This window comes from Entelurus aequoreus, linkage group LG10 (genome assembly GCF_033978785.1).
Source record: "Entelurus aequoreus isolate RoL-2023_Sb linkage group LG10, RoL_Eaeq_v1.1, whole genome shotgun sequence".
Taxonomy (NCBI): domain Eukaryota; kingdom Metazoa; phylum Chordata; class Actinopteri; order Syngnathiformes; family Syngnathidae; genus Entelurus; species Entelurus aequoreus.
The window spans coordinates 8,065,287-8,088,828 of record NC_084740.1 but is presented as its reverse complement, the minus strand read 5'-3'; the positions used below and the strand labels follow the sequence as shown (position 1 = coordinate 8,088,828).

The 23,542-nt window shown below is 39.3% G+C and overlaps 1 long non-coding RNA gene across 1 annotated transcript in view; it reads left to right on the top strand.

The window, feature by feature from the left end:
* The first annotated feature begins 1,370 nt into the window (after nt 1-1,370).
* LOC133659279 (uncharacterized) overlaps nt 1,371-23,542 on the top strand; it is a 533,887-nt gene continuing 511,715 nt past the window's right edge. The window contains exon 1 of the long non-coding RNA XR_009827608.1: nt 1,371-2,071. This is a non-coding gene — a long non-coding RNA (uncharacterized LOC133659279). The remainder of the gene's footprint in view (nt 2,072-23,542) is intronic.

The following is a 23,542-nucleotide window of genomic DNA, read 5'->3' as shown; positions in this document are numbered from 1 at the left end:
ATTTTAAAAAATACATACTAATTATATACTAATGCTAATTATACTAATTATTATGTCAATTGTTATTATAAATATACTAAACTAATTACACTATAGATTATCTGAAGCTGATATAGAGATTTAAAGTGTTTTTTTTATGAGTGGAGCACTTTTAGATCCCCAAGAATTTTAGTGGAATTAAAAACACCAGTCTTTGCTTAAAAAAAATAAAAAATAATAATAAATTCAAATCAATTTTGCTATTTTGGGATCCTATTACTTCACATCAAATATTCCACTTTGAAAATCTTTTTGGGAAAAATGTTGTATATTTTGTATTTTTTACCCCCAAAAATAGGTAAAAATGTAAAAAAATAATAATAAAATAAATACACAAATAAAATAATTTAAAAAATATATATAAATAAATAAATAAATACATTTTTTAAAAAAATAAATATATATATATATATATATATATATATATATATATATATATATATATATATATATATATATATACATATATATATATATATATATATATATATATATATATATATATGTATATATATATATATATATATATATATATATATATATATATATATATATATATATATATATATATGTATATATATATATATATATATATATATATATATATATATATATATATATATATATATATATATATATATATATATATATATATATATATATATATATATATATAACCTGAAGTTGAATTAGAGATTCAAGCGTTTAATAAAAATAATAATATATGACTTATTTTTAACCTTTTAAGACTGAAACCCTTCTGGGTCCCTCGGACCTATAACTTGAAGGAGCCCCAAAGGTTAAAAAAAAAAAGAAGTGTATATTGTGTTGGTTTTGAAAATGAAAAAAATATCAAAATGGCCCCTGCGTGCTTTTATTTTTTAGTGTGCGGCCCTCAGTGGAAAAAGTTAGGATACCCCTGCTTTAAGGTTTATTGGCGCTCTGTACTTCTCCTTACGTTTAAAAAGTCATACATTTAACTTTTTGAAACCGATACCAATCATTTCCGATATTACATTTTAAAGCATTTATCGCCCGATATTATCGGACATCTCTAGTTAAATCAATTCCTCTATAATTAATATATATTTTTTGCTATTTCCATGATTTTCTAACAGATTTTTTTTTTTTTTTCTTGCATCCTTTATAGGTGTTATTTTTTTTTTTTTTTTTGTAAATGCAATCAACATTTGTATCACTTTGGTGCACTGCTGCACCGTGCACGAACAGAGTCCTCGAGTCTGTGTCCACCTACCCCCCCCCCCTCTCCCACCTCCCCCTCATCCTCCTCCTCCTCCTCCCCCTCCTCCCCCTCCAGACATCATGGCGTGACAGCAGCCTCTCTCATTTTTTCGCAGGTGTTCATGTGGCGCATTGCTCTCCTCTCTCCTCCCGGGGACGGCGGGTCTTCTTCATCCTCTCCATCTTCTCCATCCTCTGCTTCTGCAACCTCCCTCGTCGTCATGCTCGGTTGATGGTGCACGGATGCGAAGTCAATGCGTGCACGGCCACGCGTAAGAGCGAGAAGAAGACGGGTGAAGGAGAAGGAGAAGAAGAAAAAAAAAGAAAGAAAGAAAAAACCCCCACAACCCACGGTGTCACCAAAAAACCTTGGGCGGGATTCCATCGTCGTTGCGCACCCGGCGACGGGAAGTTCGAGGAGCTTCATAGACTTGTTTTTTTTCCCCTTACCGTCTTTTTTCCTGTCTCTGCGTCTCTTCCCTGCACTGCGATCCTTGCACACGCGTGGGATTTATTGGAAATACAAACCGAACCTCATGCGCATTGGTCCTTGAACGCATCACCGGGCGCAAAGAAGCTCCTTTTTTGGGGGGGGATTGTTTTAATCCTCATCCAAAAAAAAAAAAAACATAATTGACACAGCAGGTGACACTTTTGGATCTTTCAGATTTGCTTCAATAAACTGCCTTTTATTTTTAATTTTTAATTTATTTTTTGAACCACCATCATCTTGGAGGGAATTTGGAATAAATGAACTCTGAGCATCAACTCTTCATTAGAGTTACTTTGGGTAAGTGCAGAAGGAGCCCTGCAGGCACTTCCATGGCGCATGGTTTATGCATGCTGGTGATTACAGATGTGTGCGTTTACTGTGTGGATTCACATGAGGCTTCAGGCTTGTGACATGAAGTCATCACAACAGATGCGAGTGTCTATGGTCTGGGTAGTCCTGTGGACCGCATCACCCCGGATGCTTGGAACACGCTGCACGTGGCTTCCCACGGAATGAACAAGGGGGAGGAAAAAAAAACCCTTCCCGGGCGTGTCTGCGTCCTCACCGAGCGGGACTTTTGCTAAATTAGCAGAAGCTCGGAGATCATCCGGAGTGCGATGATTCATGGAGAGTGTCCCGGAGAACTTGTTTGCAGCGTCCCATTTTTTTTGGAGGCAAGGCACATTTTTTGTCTCATTCAAAAATACGTCAGAAAAGGTTAAAACAATGAAACTCCACCGGGTCGTCGTGCCTTATTTTGAGTTCCTTGGTGTTTTCCATTGTGTAGTGCTTTAGTTCACGTCTTGGATTGATTGGTATTTTCCGGTTTTGTCTGTGTTTTCCTGTAGCATGTCTTCCTTTGAGCGCTAAGACTAGTTAAGTTGTCGCTATCCTCCTTTGTGTGGACATTGTTGACTGTCATGTCGTGTACGGATGCCCTTTTTGGACGCCGTAAGTTTTTGCTGTCGTCCAGCGTTCTGTTTCCGTTTACTTTTGTAGTAGAAAGTCCTAATCTTAAACAGGAACAAAAGTGAATTTATTCACCCATAATCAAATGGTACAAGGTTGGATTGAATTGCCATGAATACAGACAGTTTCTCCGGAGAAAAAGAGAAAGCCCCTAGACTTGGTCTAACTTGGTTATTTATATGTTTCCCTGGTGGGTTTTGAATCCGCTTACTCTGCAACATTCTTGGATCCCTTCGCCATAACAAACAATCAATATATCTCGTACAATGTCAGGGCGACCATATGCTCAACTATTACATGCTTGGCAATCTTCTCCTACCAGCTTATGCATCAATCAAACAACAAAATAGAAAAGGTGAAAAGGACAGAAATTCCACTACACTTTGTAGCCAGTTCAGTTTTTACTTTTGTTCCACCGGCAGAAAAGGTTAAAACAATGAAACTCCACCGGGTCGTCGTGCCTTATTTTGAGTTCCTTGGTGTTTTCCATTGTGTAGTGCTTCAGTTCACGTCTTGGATTGATTGGTATTTTCCGGTTTTGTCTGTGTTTTCCTGTAGCATGTCTTCCTTTGAGCGCTAAGACTAGTTAAGTTGTCGCTATCCTCCTTTGTGTGGACATTGTTGACTGTCATGTCGTGTACGGATGCGCTTTTTGGACGCCGTAAGTTTTTGCTGTCGTCCAGCGTTCTGATTCCGTTTACTTTTGTAGTAGAAAGTCCTAATCTTAAACAGGAACAAAAGTGAATTTATTTACCCATAATCAAATGGTACAAGGTTGGATTGAATTGCCATGAATACAGACAGTTTCTCCGGAGAAAAAGAAAAAGCCCCCAGACTTGGTCTAACTTGATTATTTATATGTTTCCCTGGTGGGTTTGGAATCCGCTTACTCTGCAACATTCTTGGATCCCTTCGCCATAACAAACAATCAAGATATCTTGTACAATGTCAGGGCGACCATATGCTCAACTCTTACATGCTTGGCAATCTTCTCCTACCAGCTTATGCATCAATCAAACAACAAAATAGAAAAGGTGAAAAGGGCAGAAATTCCACTACACTTTGTAGCCAGTTCAGTTTTTACTTTTGTTCCACCGGCAGAAAAGGTTAAAACAATGAAACTCCACCGGGTCGTCGTGCCTTATTTTGAGTTCCTTGGTGTTTTCCGTTGTGTAGTGCTTTAGTTCTCGTCTTGGATTGATTGGTATTTAGGCCATTCCGGTTTTGTCTGTGTTTTCCTGTAGCAGTTTTGTGTCTTCCTTTGAGCGCTAAGACTAGTTAAGTTGTCGCTATCCTCCTTTGTGTGGACATTGTTGACTGTCATGTCGTGTACGGATGCGCTTTTTGGACGCCGTAAGTTTTTGCTGTCGTCCAGCGTTCTGTTTCCGTTTACTTTTGTAGTAGAAAGTCCAAATCTTAAACAGGAACAAAAGTGAATTTATTTACCCATAATGAAATGGTACAAGGTTGGATTGAATTGCCATGAATATAGACAGTTTCTCCGGAGAAAAAGAAAAAGCCCCCAGACTTGGTCTAACTTGGTTATTTATATGTTTCCCTGGTGGGTTTTGAATCCGCTTACTCTGCAACATTCTTGGATCCCTTCGCCATAACAGACAATCAATATATCTTGTACAATGTCAGGGTGACCATATGCTCAACTCTTACATGCTTGGCAATCTTCTCCTACCAGCTTATGCATCAATCAAACAACAAAATAGAAAAGGTGAAAAGGGCAGAAATTCCACTACACTTTGTAGCCAGTTCAGTTTTTACTTTTGTTCCACCGGCAGAAAAGGTTAAAACAATGAAACTCCACCGGGTCGTCGTGCCTTATTTTGAGTTCCTTGGTGTTTTCCATTGTGTAGTGCTTTAGTTCTCGTCTTGGATTGATTGGTATTTTGGCCCTTCCGGTTTTGTCTGTGTTTTCCTGTTGCAGTTTTGTGTCTTCCTTTGAGCGCTAAGACTATTTAAGTTGTCGCTATCCTCCTTTGTGTGGACATTGTTGACTGTCATGTCGTGTACGGATGCGCTTTTTGGACGCCGTAAGTTTTTGCTGTCGTCCAGCGTTCTGTTTCTGTTTACTTTTGTAGTAGAAAGTCCAAATCTTAAACAGGAACAAAAGTGAATTTATTCACCCTTAATCAAATGGTACAAGGTTGGATTGAATTGCCATGAATACAGACAGTTTCTCCGGAGAAAAAGAAAAAGCCCCCAGACTTGGTCTAACTTGGTTATTTATATGTTTCCCTGGTGGGTTTTGAATCCGCTTACTCTGCAACATTCTTGGATCCCTTCGCCATAACAAACAATCAATATATCTTGTACAATGTCAGGGTGACCATATGCTCAACTCTTACATGCTTGGCCATCTTCTCCTACCAGCTTATGCATCAATCAAACAACAAAATAGAAAAGGTGAAAAGGGCAGAAATTCCACTACACTTTGTAGCCAGTTCAGTTTTTACTTTTGTTCCACTGGCAGAAAAGGTTAAAACAATGAAACTCCACCGGGTCGCCGTGCCTTATTTTGAGTTCCTTGGTGTTTTCCATTGTGTAGTGCTTTAGTTCTCGTCTTGGATTGATTGGTATTTTCCGGTTTTGTCTGTGTTTTCCTGTAGCATGTCTTCCTTTGAGCGCTAAGACTAGTTAAGTTGTCGCTATCCTCCTTTGTGTGGACATTGTTGACTGTCATGTCGTGTACGGATGCGCTTTTTGGACGCCGTAAGTTTTTGCTGTCGTCCAGCATTCTGTTTCCGTTTACTTTTGTAGTAGAAAGTTCAAATCTTAAACAGGAACAAAAGTGAATTTATTTACCCATAATCAAATGGTACAAGGTTGGATTGAATTGCCATGAATACAGACAGTTTCTCCGGAGAAAAAGAGAAAGCCCCCAGACTTGGTCTAACTTGGTTATTTATATGTTTCCCTGGTGGGTTTTGAATCCGCTTACTCTGCAACATTCTTGGATCCCTTCGCCATAACAAACAATCAATATATCTTGTACAATGTCAGGGCGACCATATGCTCAACTCTTACATGCTTGGCCATCTTCTCCTACCAGCTTATGCATCAATCAAACAACAAAATAGAAAAGGTGAAAAGGGCAGAAATTCCACTACACTTTGTGGCCAGTTCAGTTTTTACTTTTGTTCCACCGGCAGAAAAGGTTAAAACAATGAAACTCCACCGGGTCGTCGTGGCTTATTTTGAGTTCCTTGGTGTTTTCCTTTGTGTAGTGCTTTAGTTCACGTCTTGGATTGATTGGTATTTTCCGGTTTTGTCTGTGTTTTCCTGTAGCATGTCTTCCTTTGAGCGCTAAGACTAGTTAAGTTGTCGCTATCCTCCTTTGTGTGGACATTGTTGACTGTCATGTCGTGTACGGATGCGCTTTTTGGACGCCGTAAGTTTTTGCTGTCGTCCAGCGTTCTGTTTCCATTTACTTTTGTAGTAGAAAGTCCAAATCTTAAACAGGAACAAAAGTGAATTTATTTACCCATAATCAAATGGTACAAGGTTGGATTGAATTGCCATGAATACAGACAGTTTCTCCGGAGAAAAAGAAAAAGCCCCTAGACTTGGTCTAACTTGGTTATATATACATGTTTCCCTGGTGGGTCAAGGGCCAGCTGTTTTGAATCCGCTTACTCTGCAACATTCTTGGATCCCTTCGCCATAACAAACAATCAATATATCTTGTACAATGTCAGGGTGACCATATGCTCAACTATTACATGCTTGGCCATCTTCTCCTACCAGCTTATGCATCAATCAAACAACAAAATAGAAAAGGTGAAAAGGGCAGAAATTCCACTACACTTTGTAGCCAGTTCAGTTTTTACTTTTGTTCCACCGGCAGAAAAGGCTAAAACAATGAAACTCCACCGGGTCGTCGTGCCTTATTTTGAGTTCCTTGGTGTTTTCCATTGTGTAGTGCTTTAGTTCTCGTCTTGGATTGATTGGTATTTAGGCCATTCCGGTTTTGTCTGTGTTTTCCTGTAGCAGTTTTGTGTCTTCCTTTGAGCGCTAAAACTAGTTAAGTTGTCGCTATCCTCCTTTGTGTGGACATTGTTGACTGTCATGTTGTGTACGGATGCGCTTTTTGGACGCCGTAAGTTTTTGCTGTCGTCCAGCGTTCTGTTTCCATTTACTTTTGTAGTAGAAAGTCCAAATCTTAAACAGGAACAAAAGTGAATTTATTTACCCATAATCAAATGGTACAAGGTTGGATTGAATTGCCATGAATACAGACAGTTTCTCCGGAGAAAAAGAAAAAGCCCCTAGACTTAGTCTAACTTGGTTATATAAATGTTTCCCTGGTGGGTCAAGGGCCAGCTGTTTTGAATCTGCTTACTCTGCAACATTCTTGGATCCCTTCGCCATAACAAACAATCAATATATCTTGTACAATGTCAGGGTGACCATATGCTCAACTCTTACATGCTTGGCCATCTTCTCCTACCAGCTTATGCATCGATCAAACAACAAAATAGAAAAGGTGAAAAAGGCAGAAATTCCACTACACTTTGTAGCCAGTTCAGTTTTTACTTTTGTTCCACCGGCAGAAAAGGTTAAAAAAATGAAACTCCACCGGGTCGTCGTGCCTTATTTTGAGTTTGTTGGTGTTTTCCTGTGTGTAGTGCTTCAGTTCTCGTCTCGCGCCGCTATTTCGGTGGCCCTTCAGGTTTTGTCTGTGTTTTCCTGTAGCAGTTCCATGTCTTCCTTTGAGCGCTAAGACTATTTAAGTTGTCGCTATCGTCCTTTGTGTGGACATTGTTGACCGTCATGTCGTGTACGGATGCGCTTTGTGGACGTTCGTAAGTTTTTGCTGTCATCCAGCGTTCTGTTTCCGTTTACTTTGTAGCCATTTCAGTTTTACTTTTGTTCTGCATAGCCAGGGGCATACTTGCCAACCTTGAGACCTCCGAATTCGGGAGATGGTGATGGGGGGGTTGAGGTGCAGGCAGCATATCACCTTCCCCTTCGAGCTGTCCTGTATGAAATGAAGTTCTTTTTTTCCAATCATTTTGGAGCTCGCAAGCGTATTTCTTCGTCTTACTCGTCGTCGCCATGTCTCTTCTTCGTTCTTCTGCTATCCTCTCCTTCTTGTTGTGTGTGCAGTTGTGCACTGAGCTCCAAAAGCCGTAGATGTTATTGTAGCGTCCCGGAAGAGTTAGTGCTGCAAGGGGTTCTGGGTATTTAGTTATGTTGTGTTTATGTTGTGTTACGGTGCGGATGTTCTCCCGAAATGTGTTTTGTCATTCTTGTTTGGTGTGGGTTCACAGTGTGGGGCATATTTGTAACAGTGTTAAAGTTGTTTATACGGCCACCCTCAGTGTGACCTGTATGGCTGTTGACCAAGTAAGCCTTGCATTCACTTGTGTGTGTGAAAAGCCGTAGATATTATGTGATTGGGCTGGCATGCAAAGGCAGTTCCTTTAAGGTTTATTGGCGCTCTGTACTTCTCCCTACGTCCGTGTACCACTCCGTACAGTGGCGTTTTAAGAAGTCATTAATTTTACTTTTTGAAACCGATCATTTCTGATATTACAATTTAAAGCATTTATCGGCCGATAATATCGGCAGTCCGATATTATCGGACATGTCTACTGTCATGTCATGTACGGATGTGCTTTGTGGAAGGCGTAAGTTTTTGCTGTCTTCCAGCGTTCTGTTTCCGTTTACTTCGTAGCCAGTTCAGTTTTACTTTTGTTCTGCATAACCATCCCTATGCTTCATTGCCTTTTGGTTCAAGCATTACATACCTTTTTACCTGCACGCCGCCTCCCGCTGTGCTCTGCATATTGGGATCACGGCAAATGGATCCTCGTCTCACCCGACACATTCCGACTTTTACGAAGCCATTAACTCCCTGCTGCCACCTACTGATATTACATGGTCACTCTGCTGAGCTCTACACAGCAAAGTCACTAAGCAACGGCACATTATTTGCAGATTATAATTACTGATTTGCAAACAAATATTTTTTGGACCAATTAGGTGCAGTTGCATAATTTCCTTTGAAGAAAACTGCATTAAAGTGCAGATGGGTGCTTTTTCGCCTTTTCTTATGCAGTCCATAGTGGATCTAACATAATAGTGAGAGTCCAGTCCATAGTGGATCTAACATAATAGTGTGAGAGTCCAGTCCATAGTGGATCTAACATAATTAGGGAGAGTCCAGTCCGTCCAGTCTTCTTTTCGGAAGTTTAATCCGAATAAGAACCATCTTCACTGGCCGAGGAATGTGTGCACTGTGCTCTCTTTGTTCCATTCAAGAAACAATTGCCGGGACAAGAGAGGTCAGTGTCCGGTCCCCAGCAAATATCTCTCCATCACCCGGTAGACATCAGCAACAACACATGCCATGTGGAGGCAGCCGGGTTGTAAATATATAAGACCGAGGCGGGGTTAGACGTCAATACGCTTACGCCGAAGTCGAGAGAGCGACCGCCTTTCCGGGGTGCTCGGATTTACCCGGATTCCAGACATCCCCAGGGGGGGACACAGGATGTAGCGTTTGGTGTGTTGGCCACGTCGGGGTGTGCGGAGAGCTCTGCTGCAGTTCGGGTGTGAAAAAAACAACAACCAAACATGACATGTAGTGAAAGCATACCTCCTTTACCAGCAGTTCCACTATGACCACCTTTCCACGGCTGTCGCCTGAAATTACACAGGGAGATGAAAAATGACCGTGCGTTGTGACACGTGCCTATTTTGGGGGGCTGAAAGCTATAAAAAAAAATATGCATGAGACGTAAAAAAAAACAACAAAAATACCCGAGCATGCAGTGTAAAAAAAAATAAAAAAATTGTGAACTCACAGCAAATTGCTGGCTCAGATGGTAGAGCATCATCAATCAATCAATGTTTACTTACATAGCCCTAAATCACGAGTGTCTCAAACGGCTGCACAAGCCACAACGGCATCCTCGGCTCAGATCCCACATCAGGGCAAGGAAAAACTCAACCCAATGGGACAATGAGAAACCTCGGAGGGGACCGCCGTGAGATTCCAGTCCATAGTGGATCCAACATAATAGTGTGAGAGTCCAGTCCATAGTGGATCTAACATAATAGTGTGAGAGTCCAGTCCATAGTGGATCTAACATAATAGTGTGAGAGTCCAGTCCATAGTGGATCTAACATAATAGTGTGAGAGTCCAGTCCATAGTGGATCCAACATAATAGTGTGAGAGTCCAGTCCATAGTGGATCTAACATAATAGTGTCAGAGTCCAGTCCATAGTGGATCTAACATAATAGTGTCAGAGTCCAGTCCATAGTGGATCTAACATAATAGTGTGAGAGTCCAGTCCATAGTGGATCCAACATAATAGTGTGAGAGTCCAGTCCATAGTGGATCTAACATAATAGTGTCAGAGTCCAGTCCATAGTGGATCTAACATAATAGTGTGAGAGTCCAGTCCATAGTGGATCTAATATAATAGTGAGAGTCCAGACCATAGTGGATCTAACATAATAGTGAGAGTCCAGTCCATAGTGGATCCAACATAATAGTGTGAGATTCCAGTCCATAGTGGATCTAACATAATAGTGTGAGAGTCCAGTCCATAGTGGATCTAACATAATAGTGTGAGAGTCCAGTCCATAGTGGATCTAACATAATTAGGGAGAGTCCAGTCCATAGTGGATCTCAACATAATAGTGTGAGAGTCCAGTCCATAGTGGATCTAACATAATAGTGTGAGAGTCCAGTCCATAGTGGATCTAACATAATAGTGTGAGAGTCCAGTCTATAGTGGATCTAACATAATAGTGAGAGTCCAGTCCATAGTGGATCTAACATAATAGTGTGAGAGTCCAGTCCATAGTGGATCTAACATAATAGTGAGAGTCCAGTCCATAGTGGATCTAACATAATAGTGAGAGTCCAGTCCATAGTGGATCTAACATAATAGTGCGAGAGTCCAGTCCATAGTGGATCTAACATAATAGTGTGAGAGTCCAGTCCATAGTGGATCTAACATAATAGTGAGAGTCCAGTCCATATATGGATCTAACATAATAGTGAGAGTCCAGTCCATAGTGGATCCAACATAATTAGGGAGAGTCCAGTCCATAGTGGATCTAACATAATAGTGAGAGTCCAGTCCATAGTGGATCTAACATAATAGTGTGAGAGTCCAGTCCATAGTGGATCTAACATAATTAGGGAGAGTCCAGTCCATAGTGGATCTAACATAATAGTGTGAGAGTCCAGTCTATAGTGGATCTAACATAATAGTGAGAGTCCAGTCCATAGTGGATCTAACATAATAGTGTGAGAGTCCAGTCCATAGTGGATCTAACATAATAGTGAGAGTCCAGTCCATAGTGGATCTAACATAATAGTGTGAGAGTCCAGTCCATAGTGGATCTAACATAATAGTGAGAGTCCAGTCCATAGTGGATCTAACATAATAGTGTGAGAGTCCAGTCCATAGTCGATCTAACATAATAGTGTGAGAGTCCAGTCCATAGTGGATCTAACATAATAGTGTGAGAGTCCAGTCCATAGTGGATCTAACATAATAGTGTGAGAGTCCAGTCCATAGTGGATCTAACATAATAGTGTGAGAGTCCAGTACATAGTGGATCTAACATAATAGTGTGAGAGTCCAGTCCATAGTGGATCTAACATAATAGTGAGAGTCCAGTCCATAGTGGATCTAACATAAAAGTGTGAGAGTCCAGTCCATAGTGGATCTAACATAATTAGAGAGAGTCCAGTCCATAGTGGATCTCAACATAATAGTATGAGAGTCCAGTCCATAGTGGATCTAACATAATTAGGGAGAGTCCAGTCCATAGTGGATCTCAACATAATAGTGTGAGAGTCCAGTCCATAGTGGATCTAACATAATAGTGAGAGTCCAGTCCATAGTGGATCTAACATAATATTGTGAAAGTCCAGTCCATAGTGGATCTAACATAATAGTGAGAGTCCAGTCCATAGTGGATCTAACATAATAGTGAGAGTCCAGTCCATTGTGGATCTAACATAATAGTGTGAGAGTCCAGTCCATAGTGGATCTAACATAATAGTGTGAGAGTCCAGTCCATAGTGGATTTAACATAATAGTGTGAGAGTCCAGTCCATAGTGGATCTAACATAATTAGGGAGAGTCCAGTCCATAGTGGATCCCAACATAATAGTGAGAGTCCAGTCCATAGTGGGCCCAGCAGGAAACCAACCCGAGCGGAGACAGGTCAGCAGCGCAGAGAGCTGACCAGGAAGTTGAGGTTTCCTAGTTGTGAGTCTGCTTCAGCCATCGTAGGCCTTGTTTATGCTGCAGGTCAATTCCGATTTTTTGGGGGGCGAATAAAAGTCAAGTTAAAGTCCGAATGATTGTCACACACACACTGGGTGTGGTGAAATGTGTCCTCTGCATTTGACCCATCCCCTTGTTCCACCCCCTGGGAGGTGAGGGGAGCAGCGAGCAGCAGCGGTGGCCGCGCTCGGGAATCATTTTGGTGATTTAACCCCCAATTCCAACCCTTGATGCTGAGTGCCAAGCAGGGAGGTAATGGCTCCCATTTTTATAGTCTTTGGTATGACTCGGCCGGGGAATTTGCGACCTGTATCTGATTTTTTTTCATGTCAAATTCCGCATTTTTTCATATTGACCCAGGCCTCTTTCGTATGTGGAAATAAATCGGATATATAGTACAGGCCAAAAGTTTGGACACACCTTCTCGTTTAATGCGTTTTATTTATTTTCATGACTATTTGCATTGTAGATTGTCACCGAAGGCATCAAAACTATGAATAAACACATGTGGAGTTATGTACTGAACAAACAAAAAAAGGGGAACTAATTGAAAACATGTTTTATATTCTAGTTTCTTCAAAATAGCCACCACTTTTTCGCACACTCTTGGCATTCTCTCCATGAGCTTCAAGCGCACCTGTGAAGTGAAAACCATTCCAGGTGACTACCTCTTGAAAGCTCATAGAGAGAATGCGAAGAGTGTGCAGAGCAGTAATTGGAGCAAAGGGTGGCTATTTTGAAGAAACTAGAATATAAAACATGTTTTCAGTTATTTCACCTTTTTTTGTTGAGTGTTAAGTGTTCAGTTTTGTTTGTTTACTGTGTTGCAATATTGGACACTATTTTTTTCCCCCTGTCAAACTACAAAAAAAAAATCATACCTTTAGTAAGAAAATAAGAAAGTAAAGAATTGTGAATTATATTTATATAGCGCTTTTCTCTAGTGACTCAAAGCGCTTTACATAGTGAAACCCAATATCTAAGTTACATTTTTAAACCAGTGTGGGTGGCACTGGGAGCAGGTGGGTAAAGTGTCTTGCCCAAGGACACAACGGCAGTGACTAGGATGGCAGAAGCGGGGATCGAACCCAGAACCCTCAAGTTGCTGGGCTATGCCGAAAGAAAATATAAGGTATTTTATTGACACATATTATTTCCAGGCTTTTGCGGGCCATAGAAAATTGACATGGAGGGCAAGATCTGGCCCGCGGGTCTTGAGTTTGACTCATGTGTATTACTATGTGCTTAATAGTTCTGGAAGCCAGTAGCTCAACCTTCAAACTCTTTAAAACAAATTACCTAGTCAATGTTTATGAACTTGACTGGCCTGCACAGAGTCCTGACCTGAACCCAAGAAAACACCTTTAGGATTAATTAAAATGGAGACTGAGAGCCAAGGCTTCTCCACCAACATCAGTGTGTGACCTCATCAATTCGCTTTCGGAAGAATGGTGGAAAATTCCTATAAACACACTCCGCAACCTTGTGGACAGCCTTCCCAGAAGAGTTTGGAGCTGTAATAGCTGCAAAAGGTGGACCCACATCATATTGAACCCTATGGGTTAGGAATGGGACTGGCACTTCAAGTTCATAGGTGAGTCAAGGCAGATGTCCAAATACTTTTGGCATAATAGTGTATATGGCCCTACGGTAAATGTACTTTTTGCGGCCCGCCGCAAGTAAATCGGGGCAAAATGGAGTGCACAGACGACGCCTAGTCCGCGGGAGTTTGAGCTTCAGTTCGTTTTTAGCGCAATACTGTACAAGCATTAAAACAGGATCGCATTGCATTAATATAAAAACACATAATAATAGAATAATTATACACATTAAATATAATATATGTGATAAATATGAAAAAATAATTGTATTTGTTTTAAAATGTGTCGTACATCTGTGTCAGTGGAAAATGACATATGGGAATAGTCAACCTTATAGTGCATTGACAAATAGAATACTGTATGGATATATCAGTGTTTGTCAACCTTTTTGGAGCCAAGGCACACTTTTGTTCAATGAAAAATGCGGAGGCACACCACCAGCAGAAAACATTAAAAAAAAAAGTAAACTCTGTAGTTGATATTGACAGTAAAAAGTCATTTTTGCAATTGTTGGATATGAATTCAAACCATAACCAAGCATGCATCACTATAGCTCTTGTCTCAAAGTAGGTGTACTGTCACCACATGTCACATCACGCTGTGACTTATTTGGACTTTTTTGGTGTTTTCCTGTGTGTAGTGTCTTGCGCTCCTATTTTGGTGGCTTTTCCTGCGTTGTCGGCATTTTCCTGTAGCAGTTTCATGTCTTCCTTTGAGCGCTACTCCACGCACCTGCTTTGTTTTCAGCAATCAAGACTCTTTCAGTCGTGCGGACGCTGTCCTTCTTCGTGCGGGAAATTGTTGATTGTCATGCCATGTACGGGTGTACTTTGTGGACGCCGTCTGCTGCTCCACGCGCTGTAAGTCTTTGCTGTCGTCCAGCATTCTGTTTTTATTTTGCAGCCAGTTCAGTTTTTGTTTCGTTCTCCATAGCCATCCCTAAGCTTCAATGCCTTTTTTAGGGGCACTCGCCTTTTGTTTATTTTTTGGTTTAAGCATTAGATATGACGTTTACAAAGCAATTAGCTACCTGCTGCCACCTACTGATATGGAAGAGTATTACACGGTTACCCTGCCGAGCTCTAGACAGCATTGACACTCAATTTTCTGATTATTATTACTGGTTTGCATAAAATATTTTTAACTAGAGATGTCCGATAATGGCTTTTTTTGCCGATATCCGACATTCCGATATTGTCCAACTCTTAATTACCGATTCCGATATCAACCGATACGATATATACAGTCGTGGAATTCAAAACAGCACATGGCCAAACAAAAACATGATCAACACAGAAATGACAGAGCCCCCCCCCCCCCCTTATGGACAGATCCCAGATGTCCAAAAACAAAATAAACAATGATCAATAGTCATGGGAGGGCGGGAGGGGGACATGGCGGTGGGTCGCCAGACCAAGTGTCCCCGAATCCACCGGGGCAGAGTCAGGGAGCGGCGACGCGTAGAGCGCCGCTGTACCTGTCGAGGTGGGCGACCCGGGAAGGGCCACATCCGTGGCCGACGAGGAGGTGGACGCACTTGGCGTGGCGGACGACCAGGTAGTGGCCACATCCATGGGATGTGATCGAGGAGGCAGGCGCGTCGTCATCGTGGCATGCGTGGAAGCTGCACGCGTCGTCTCTTTTTATTACCAAATCTGTGTTATATGTGTTTTATGTTGCACGATGGCACCAAGAAAAATTCCTAGTTTGTGAACCCATTCTCAAACAATGGCAATAAAAACTATTCTGATTCTGATTCTGATTCTGATATGTTTAATGTACTGTGAGATTTTTTTGTTAAAATAAAGCCAATAGTTACATTTTTTGTGGTCCCCTTTTTTTAGAAAAGTACCGAAAAGTACCAAAAAACTTTTGGTACCGGTACCGGAATATTGGTATCAGGACAACACTAATACACCCACTGGCAGAAATGTAGATCGGCGCCTATGTTGGGTGACTCCTGCTATATAACAATATTATACAATATACAATATTTAAACTTGATTCACTTATTTTTGCAATTTTAAGAATGTTAAATATAGAGATTTCCGATATTTTCCAACTCTTAATTACTGATTCCGATATCAACCGATACCGATAAATACAGTCGTGGAATTAACACATTATTATGCCTAATTTTGTTGTGATGCCCCGCTGGATGCATTAAACAATGTAACAAGGTTTTCCAAAATAAATCAACTCAAGTTATGGAAAAAAAATGCCAACACGGCACTGCCATATTTATTATTGAAGTCACAAAGTGCATTATTTTTTTGAACATGCCTCAAAACAGCAGCTGGGAATTTGGGACATGCTCTCCCTGAGAGAGCATGAGGAGGTTGAGGTGGGTGGGGTTGGGGGTTGGGGAGGGGTTGAGGCTGTGGTAGCGGGGGGTGTATATTGTAGCGTCACGGAAGAGCTAGTGCTGCAAGGGGTTCTGGGTATTTGTTCTGCTGTGTTTATGTTGTGTTACGGTGCGGATGTTCTCCCGAAATGTGTCTGTCATTCTTGTTTGGTGTGGGTTCGCAGTGTGGCGCATATTTGTAACAGTGTTAAACTTGTTTATACGTCCGCCCTCAGTGTGACCTGTATGGCTGTTGACCAAGTATGCTTGCATTCACTCGTGTGTGTGAAAAGCCGTAGATATTATGTGACTGGGCCGGCACGCAAAGGCAGTGCCTCTAAGGCACGCCCCCAATATTGTTGTCTGGGTGGAAATCGGGAGAAATTCGGGAGAATGGGGCACTGACATTCTGCTGCTCCACACACTGTAAGTCTTTGCTGTCGTCCAGCATTCTGTTTTTATTTTGTAGCCAGTTCAGTTTTTTTTATATATATATTTGCAGATTATAATTACTGGTTTGCATAAATATATATATATATATATATATATATATATATATATATATATATATATATATATATATATATATATATATATATATATATATATATATATATATATATATATATATATATATATATATATATATATATATATATTCAACCCAAATAGGTGAAATGACATCATCTCCCCTGGCACACCAGACTGTATCTCTCTATATGCTCTTGTTGTGCGCTGCACTCAAGTGGCTGATGACGTCCCTTCAACGTGTTGCAGGATGTTACAGAGTGCGGCTCGCAGCACTTACCGCCATGCGTCGGGCCTAATGCAATCAGGCAGGAGGGTCGTTATCATTTCCATGCAAAATGTTAGCATGTTTGGCAGCGCGAGCAGCTCAGCGCAGTTTTGACAAAATGTACGTGCGGTGTATTAGTTGTCTACTTTGGGCGTTTGCTTTATAGGGGACTGGGGGTAAGGGGGGGTAACGGGGTGTGGGGGTAAGGAGAGTAATGGCTTCTCTCATTTGCCATTCTGTTGCGTGGTGTTACAGCTGCTGCACATTGCGCCGGTGTCATGTGTTGGCGTTGTGAAATCGGGACCAGATGAGGGTTATCAGACACTGCAGGAATGAGAGTGCGGCAGGCAAGGACCCGGCTATTGATCTTCCGGTATAAAAAGACTGCACAAGAGAATATAGAAAAACCTGCCTTTGTGCTTATTGTGTGGCTGTAGACATTTGTGGCGCTTTACTTGCAGGCTGACTGAAACATTTTTCACAATTATGGTGTTTTTTTGGACGTGCTAATAACCATCTGCAGAGTTTACTAGGCTTGGTCTTCATAATGCCTGTTTCCAACAAGCGGTACAGCTCGCCGCTCTATGCAACATGTGATTATTATGTCACCATCACACCATTTGGCCATCACTGTACCACATTCTGCACTGTTATTGATGATATTTGTGCAGATGTATGTACATTTTAGGGCTGCAGCTATCGATGATGGAGTTGTTGCGCTTGTAGCGTGAAAGCAAGACGACTTGAAATACCGTTTGACACACAAAAAACGTGTGCGTCGTTTATTCCTCAAAAACTAGAATGAACGCCAACATCACACACACTCAAAAATGGCGGGAACAGCAAACCCCCACCTTTGGGAGAATCTCCTGACGGCCACTTACTTGCTCTTAACTGAATATATGAATGCTAAACCAGAACAACATTGTTATGTGCACAATCGAACAATACAGTGAATAATGATGACAAAGTCAAGTAACAGGTGTGGTGAATTATGTCCTTAAATCAGGGGTGCTCACACTTTTTCTGCAGGCGAGCTACTTTTCAATTGATCAAGTCGTGGGGATCTACCTCATTCATAGATATAATTTATATTTACTTATTTATGAAATATATGTTTTTGTTAACAAGTTAAAGGTGTTTAATGATAATGCAAGCATGTTTAACACATATAGTTAATATTGTTAATAAATTAAAGGTGTTTAATGATAATACAAGAATGTTTAATACATATAGTTAATATTGTTAACATGTTAAAGGTGTTTAATGATAATGCAAGCATGTTTAACACATATAATTAATATTGTTAACAAGTTAAAGGTGTTTAAAGATAATACAAGCATGTTTAACACATATAGTTAACATTGTTAACAAGTTAAAGGTGTTTAATGATAATACAAGCATGTTTAACACATATAGTTAATATTGTTAATAAATTAAAGGTGTGTAATGATAATACAAGCATGTTTAACACATATAATTAATATTGTTAACAAGTTAAAGGTGTTTAATGATAATACAAGCATGTTTAACACATATAGTTAATATTATTAACAAGTTAAAGGTGTTTAAAGATAATACAAGCATGTTTAACACATATAGTTAACATTGTTAACAAGTTAAAGGTGTTTAATGATAATACAAGCATGTTTAACACATATAGTTAATATTGTTAATAAATTAAAGGTGTTTAATGATAATACAAGGATGTTTAATACATATAGTTAATATTGTTAACATGTTAAAGATGTTTAATGATAATACAAGCATGTTTAACACATATAGTTAATATTGTTAACAAGTTAAAGGTGTTTAAAGATAATACAAGCATGTTTAACACATATAGTTAATATTGTTAACAAGATAAAGGTGTTTAATGGTAATGCAAACATGTTTAACACATATAGTTAATATTGTTAACAAGTTAATGGTGTTTAATGATAATACAAGCATGTTTAACACATATAGTTAATATTGTTAACAAGTTAAAGGTGTTTAAAGATAATACAAGCATGTTTAACACATATAGTTAATATTGTTAACAAGTTAAAGGTGTTTAAAGATAATACAAGCATGTTTAACACATATAGTTAATATTGTTAACAAGTTAAAGGTGTTTAAAGATAATGCAGGCATGTTTAACACATATAGTTAATATTGTTAACAAGTTAAAGGTGTTTAATGATAATACAAGAATGTTTAATACATATAGTTAATATTGTTAACATGTTAAAGGTGTTTAATGATAATACAAGCATGTTTAACACATATAGTTAATATTGTTAACAAGTTAAAGGTGTTTAATTATAATGCAAGCATGTTTAACACATATAGTTAATATTGTTAACAAGTTAAAGGTGTTTAATGATAATACAAGCATGTTTAACACATATAGTTAATATTATTAACAAGTTAAAGGTGTTTAATGATAATACATGCATGTTTAACACATATAGATTCCTTTCTTTCATGAAGACAAGAATATAAGTTGGTGTATTACCTGATTCTGATGACTTGCATTGATAGGAATCATACAGTGGTGCTGATAACGTCCGCATTTTCAAATGGAGGAGAAAAAAAGTCCAATACCACATGAAAGTGGTTGGTTTTTGTCATCTTATTTGTCCAGCTTCCGTACTCCTTTGTATACACTTTACAAGAAATACATTGGCGGCAAACTCCGTAGCTTGCTAGCTTGTGCACGCCAGCTTTCTGAGACTCTTAGCGCAGGCAGGATGAAGCAGAGCTTTTATTGTGAAGGCAGGAACTGTGCAGTCGGTCTTTGGAGTTTTGACGACAGGTACGGCGCTGTTAGAGTCTGTTGAAATAAAAAGTGTTTCTCGCCTTCCTGTCTGTAATTTTTTTCTTAATAATGAGCTGGCAGCAGCCAGCGTCATCTCAGAAGACCCTCGGGTGCCGTGAATGTCAATCAAGTGACGGAAGTGACGTCATAGTGAAGCTTTATGATCGCTCATTTTTAGGACTATTTTTTTAATACCTGGCTGGCGAACGACTGACACACCCTCCGCGATCGACCGGTAGCTCGCGATCGACGTAATGAGCACCCCTGCCTTAAATCAACCGCTACACAGTACCGTATTTTCCAGACTATAAGGCGCACTTAAAATTATTTTTTCCCCCTCAAAACTCAACAGTGCGCCTTATAACCCGGTGCGCCTAATGTACGGAATAAATCTGGTTTTGCTTACCGACCTCAAAGCAATTTTATTTGGTACATGGTGAAATGATAAGTATGACCAGTAGATGGCAGTCAAACATAAGAGATATGTGTAGATTGCAATATGACTCAAGTAAACAACACCAACATTTTATATGTTCCATTGAAAATATATACCATTACACACGGCGCTCAAAAATCCATCAAAATGTTTTAGTACGACTTTGGTAAGCTATGAAGCCACACCGCTTGATGGATCGTACTGTGCTTCAACATACGAGTGTTATTATGGTGTGTGTATAAGGTAAGACATATTATCTGGCGCTTTGTTTCGCAATATTATGCAAAAGCAACTTTTCTTATCTTCTGGTACCTGCTGATCTGTATTCGGGATCTGCATAAATCCTGAAAAATTGTGCGCGTTCGCCGTTGTAGTCCGATAAGCTTCTTCTTTGTCTCTATATTCTTGTTATGGGACATTCATCCTCCACTGTTACCATTTCTAATATAAAGTAGTGTAAAGTTCTTACTTATATCTGTCAGTAAACTCGCCATGAAAGCGCTAAAACATACCGGTGTAGTGAGTTTACATTATTCACCCGAGGAACTTTAGTTATTAGAGAGTTCCAGTCGGACGGTTTGATTGTCACACACACACTAGGTGTGGTGAAATTTGTCATCTGCATTTGACCCATCACTTGTTCACCCCCTGGGAGGTGAGGAGCAGGGTTTGAACTCACAACCTAACGATCTCATAACGGACACTTTAACCACTAAGCCACTGAGTAGTCTGAATGTCATTAAAAAAGCTCCGTCTTTTGACACTTCTTCCACTCCCTACACCGCTACAAAAAAGATGACGGGGAGAAGACGGTGTCGAAGGTGAGCCACGTAAATAAGACCCGCCCACAAAACGGCGCGTCCTGAAGTGACTGTCAGAAAGCGGCTTGAAAATGATCTGTAAAACATCATCTAAGCAACATTTTGACCAAAGATGGTGTGTATATAAAGTAAGACATATTATCTGGCGTTTTGTTTCGCAATATTATGCAAGAGCAACTTTTCTTACCTTCTGGTACCTGCTGATCTGTATTTGGGATCTGCATAAGTCCTGAAAAATACGTGTGTTTGCCTTTGTAGTCCGTGGCGATACCGTAGTTGATAAGCTTCTTCTTTTTCTCGATCTTCTTGTTATGTGACATTCATCCTCCACTGTTGCCATTTCTAATATAAAGTAGTGTAAAGTTCTTACTTATATCTGTCAGTAAACTCGCCATGAAAGCGCTAAAACATACCGGTGTAGTGAGTTTACATTATTCACCCAAGAAAAGTTCCAGTTCATTTCTGGCCTTGTTGTAGTTTCCGGATGAGGAGATGCTGCTCCGTTATTGATTGAAGTAAAGTCTGAATGTCATTAAAACAGTTAGCTCCATCTTTTGATGACGAGGAGAAGACGCTGTCGAAGGTGAGCCACGTAAATAAGACCGCCCACAAAACGGCGCATCCGGAAACAACAGTCAGAAAACGGCTTGAAGATGATGTGTAAAACATTTTGACCAAAGAACCACCATTACATGTTATGGAGACCACAAGGAAGTATTTTACATTGAGAAAAAATAAATAATAATATGACCCCTTTAATGCGCCTTATAATCTGGTGCGCCTTATATATGAAAAAAGATAAACAAAAATAGACCATTCATTGGCAGTGCGTCTTATAATCCGGTAGAATACTGTAATCGAATCAAATTAGAGATTTATTATTATTATTATTTATTATTATTAAAATGTAATATCGGAAATTATCGGTATCGTTATTTTTATGTTATCGGTATCGTTTTTTCTATTTATTTTTTTATTTTTTTATTTTTATTAAATCAACATAAAAAACACTTACAATTAGTGCTCTAACCCAGTGGCCCCCAACCACCGGGCCCGGTACCGATTGGTACCGGGCCCGATTGGTACACAAGAATTTAAAAAAAATAATATATATATATATATATATATATATATATATATATATATTTTTTTAAATTTATTTTTATTTTTATGAAATCAACATAAAAAACACAATATATACATTCTATATCAATATAGATCAATACAGCCTGCAGGGATACAGTCCGTAAGCACACATGATTGTATTTATTTATGTAAAAAAATTTTTTTTTTTTAAATAAAATAAATAAATAAATAAATACACTCCCCCCCCCCTCCCCCACCGGTCCGTGGGACAAATTTTCAAGCGTTGACCGGTCCGCAGCTACAAAAAGGTTGGGGACCACTCTCTCCCCCCATTTACACTCATTCACACTCATTCACACAAAAGGGTTGTTTCTTTCTGTTATTAATATTCTGGTTCCTACATTATATATCAATATATATCAATACAGTCTGCAAGGGACACAGTCCGTAAGCACACATGATTGTGCGTGCTGCTGGTCCACTAATAGTACTAACCTTTAACAGTTAATTTTACTCATTGTCATTAATTACTAGTTTCTATGTAACTGTTTTTATATTGTTTTACTTTCTTTTTTATTCAAGAAAATGTTTCTAATTTATTTATCTTATTTTATTTAATAATTTTTTTTTAAAAGGACCTTATCTTCACCATACCCGGTTGTCCAAATTAGGCATAATAATGTGTTAATTCCACGACTGTATATATCGGTATCAGTTGATATCGGTATCGGTAATGAAGAGTTGGACAATATCGGAATATGGGATATCGGCAAAAAAGCCATTATCGGACATCCCTAAATAAAATATACTAACTTCAATGCGTCTTTTAGGGAAAATAGTTGACATAAAAAAGGATTTATCTGATCACCTTTATTCTTGTTTCTTTCAAATGCACACAACATTAAAATTGCACTTTCACAATAAAAGCATTAGTAATATTGAAAAAATAAATTAATCAAAACGACAAAAAAAAAACCTGTGTAGCCTAACACCAGGTCATGGATAATAAATAAAAAAACAAACTTAACAAAAATGTATTTAACAATTTAAACACATACACATTTGAAAGGATGTTCATTACTCATTAGCATTAACATACAAACTGTATATGTTTGAAATTAAACATTCGTTATGCAAGTCAAACATATACGATGACCTTAGTTACCAAAATGGACTGTTTGCTGCTCCTGAATATGCAGGGTGCTTTTTCGTTAAAGTGCTGCATCATCATACCGCGCTATTGTGAAATACCAGCTCCGTTTGAGAGTGCAAACTTTCTGTCTTTTTCAGTATAAATGACCGTAAAACCTTTGATAGCTTCTGTTGTCTTCTTTGGGCCTTTTGCTCTCTTTCCTCTTCTTCTTCAGGCCATTACTCTTGGCACTTCGCTGTACCCGCCCTACACACACACACACACACACACACACACACACACACACACACACACACATCACCGTAGGTCAGGCGTGTCCAAACTTTTTCCACTGAGGGCCGTACACTGAAAAATCAAAGCAAGCGGGGGCCATTTTGATATTTTTTTATTTTAAAAAACAATACAATATATATTTAGGCCTCCACTCAGGCTTGATCCCGGGGACCCCAAAGGGTTTTGTTAAAAAAAATATAAAAAATTTGTCA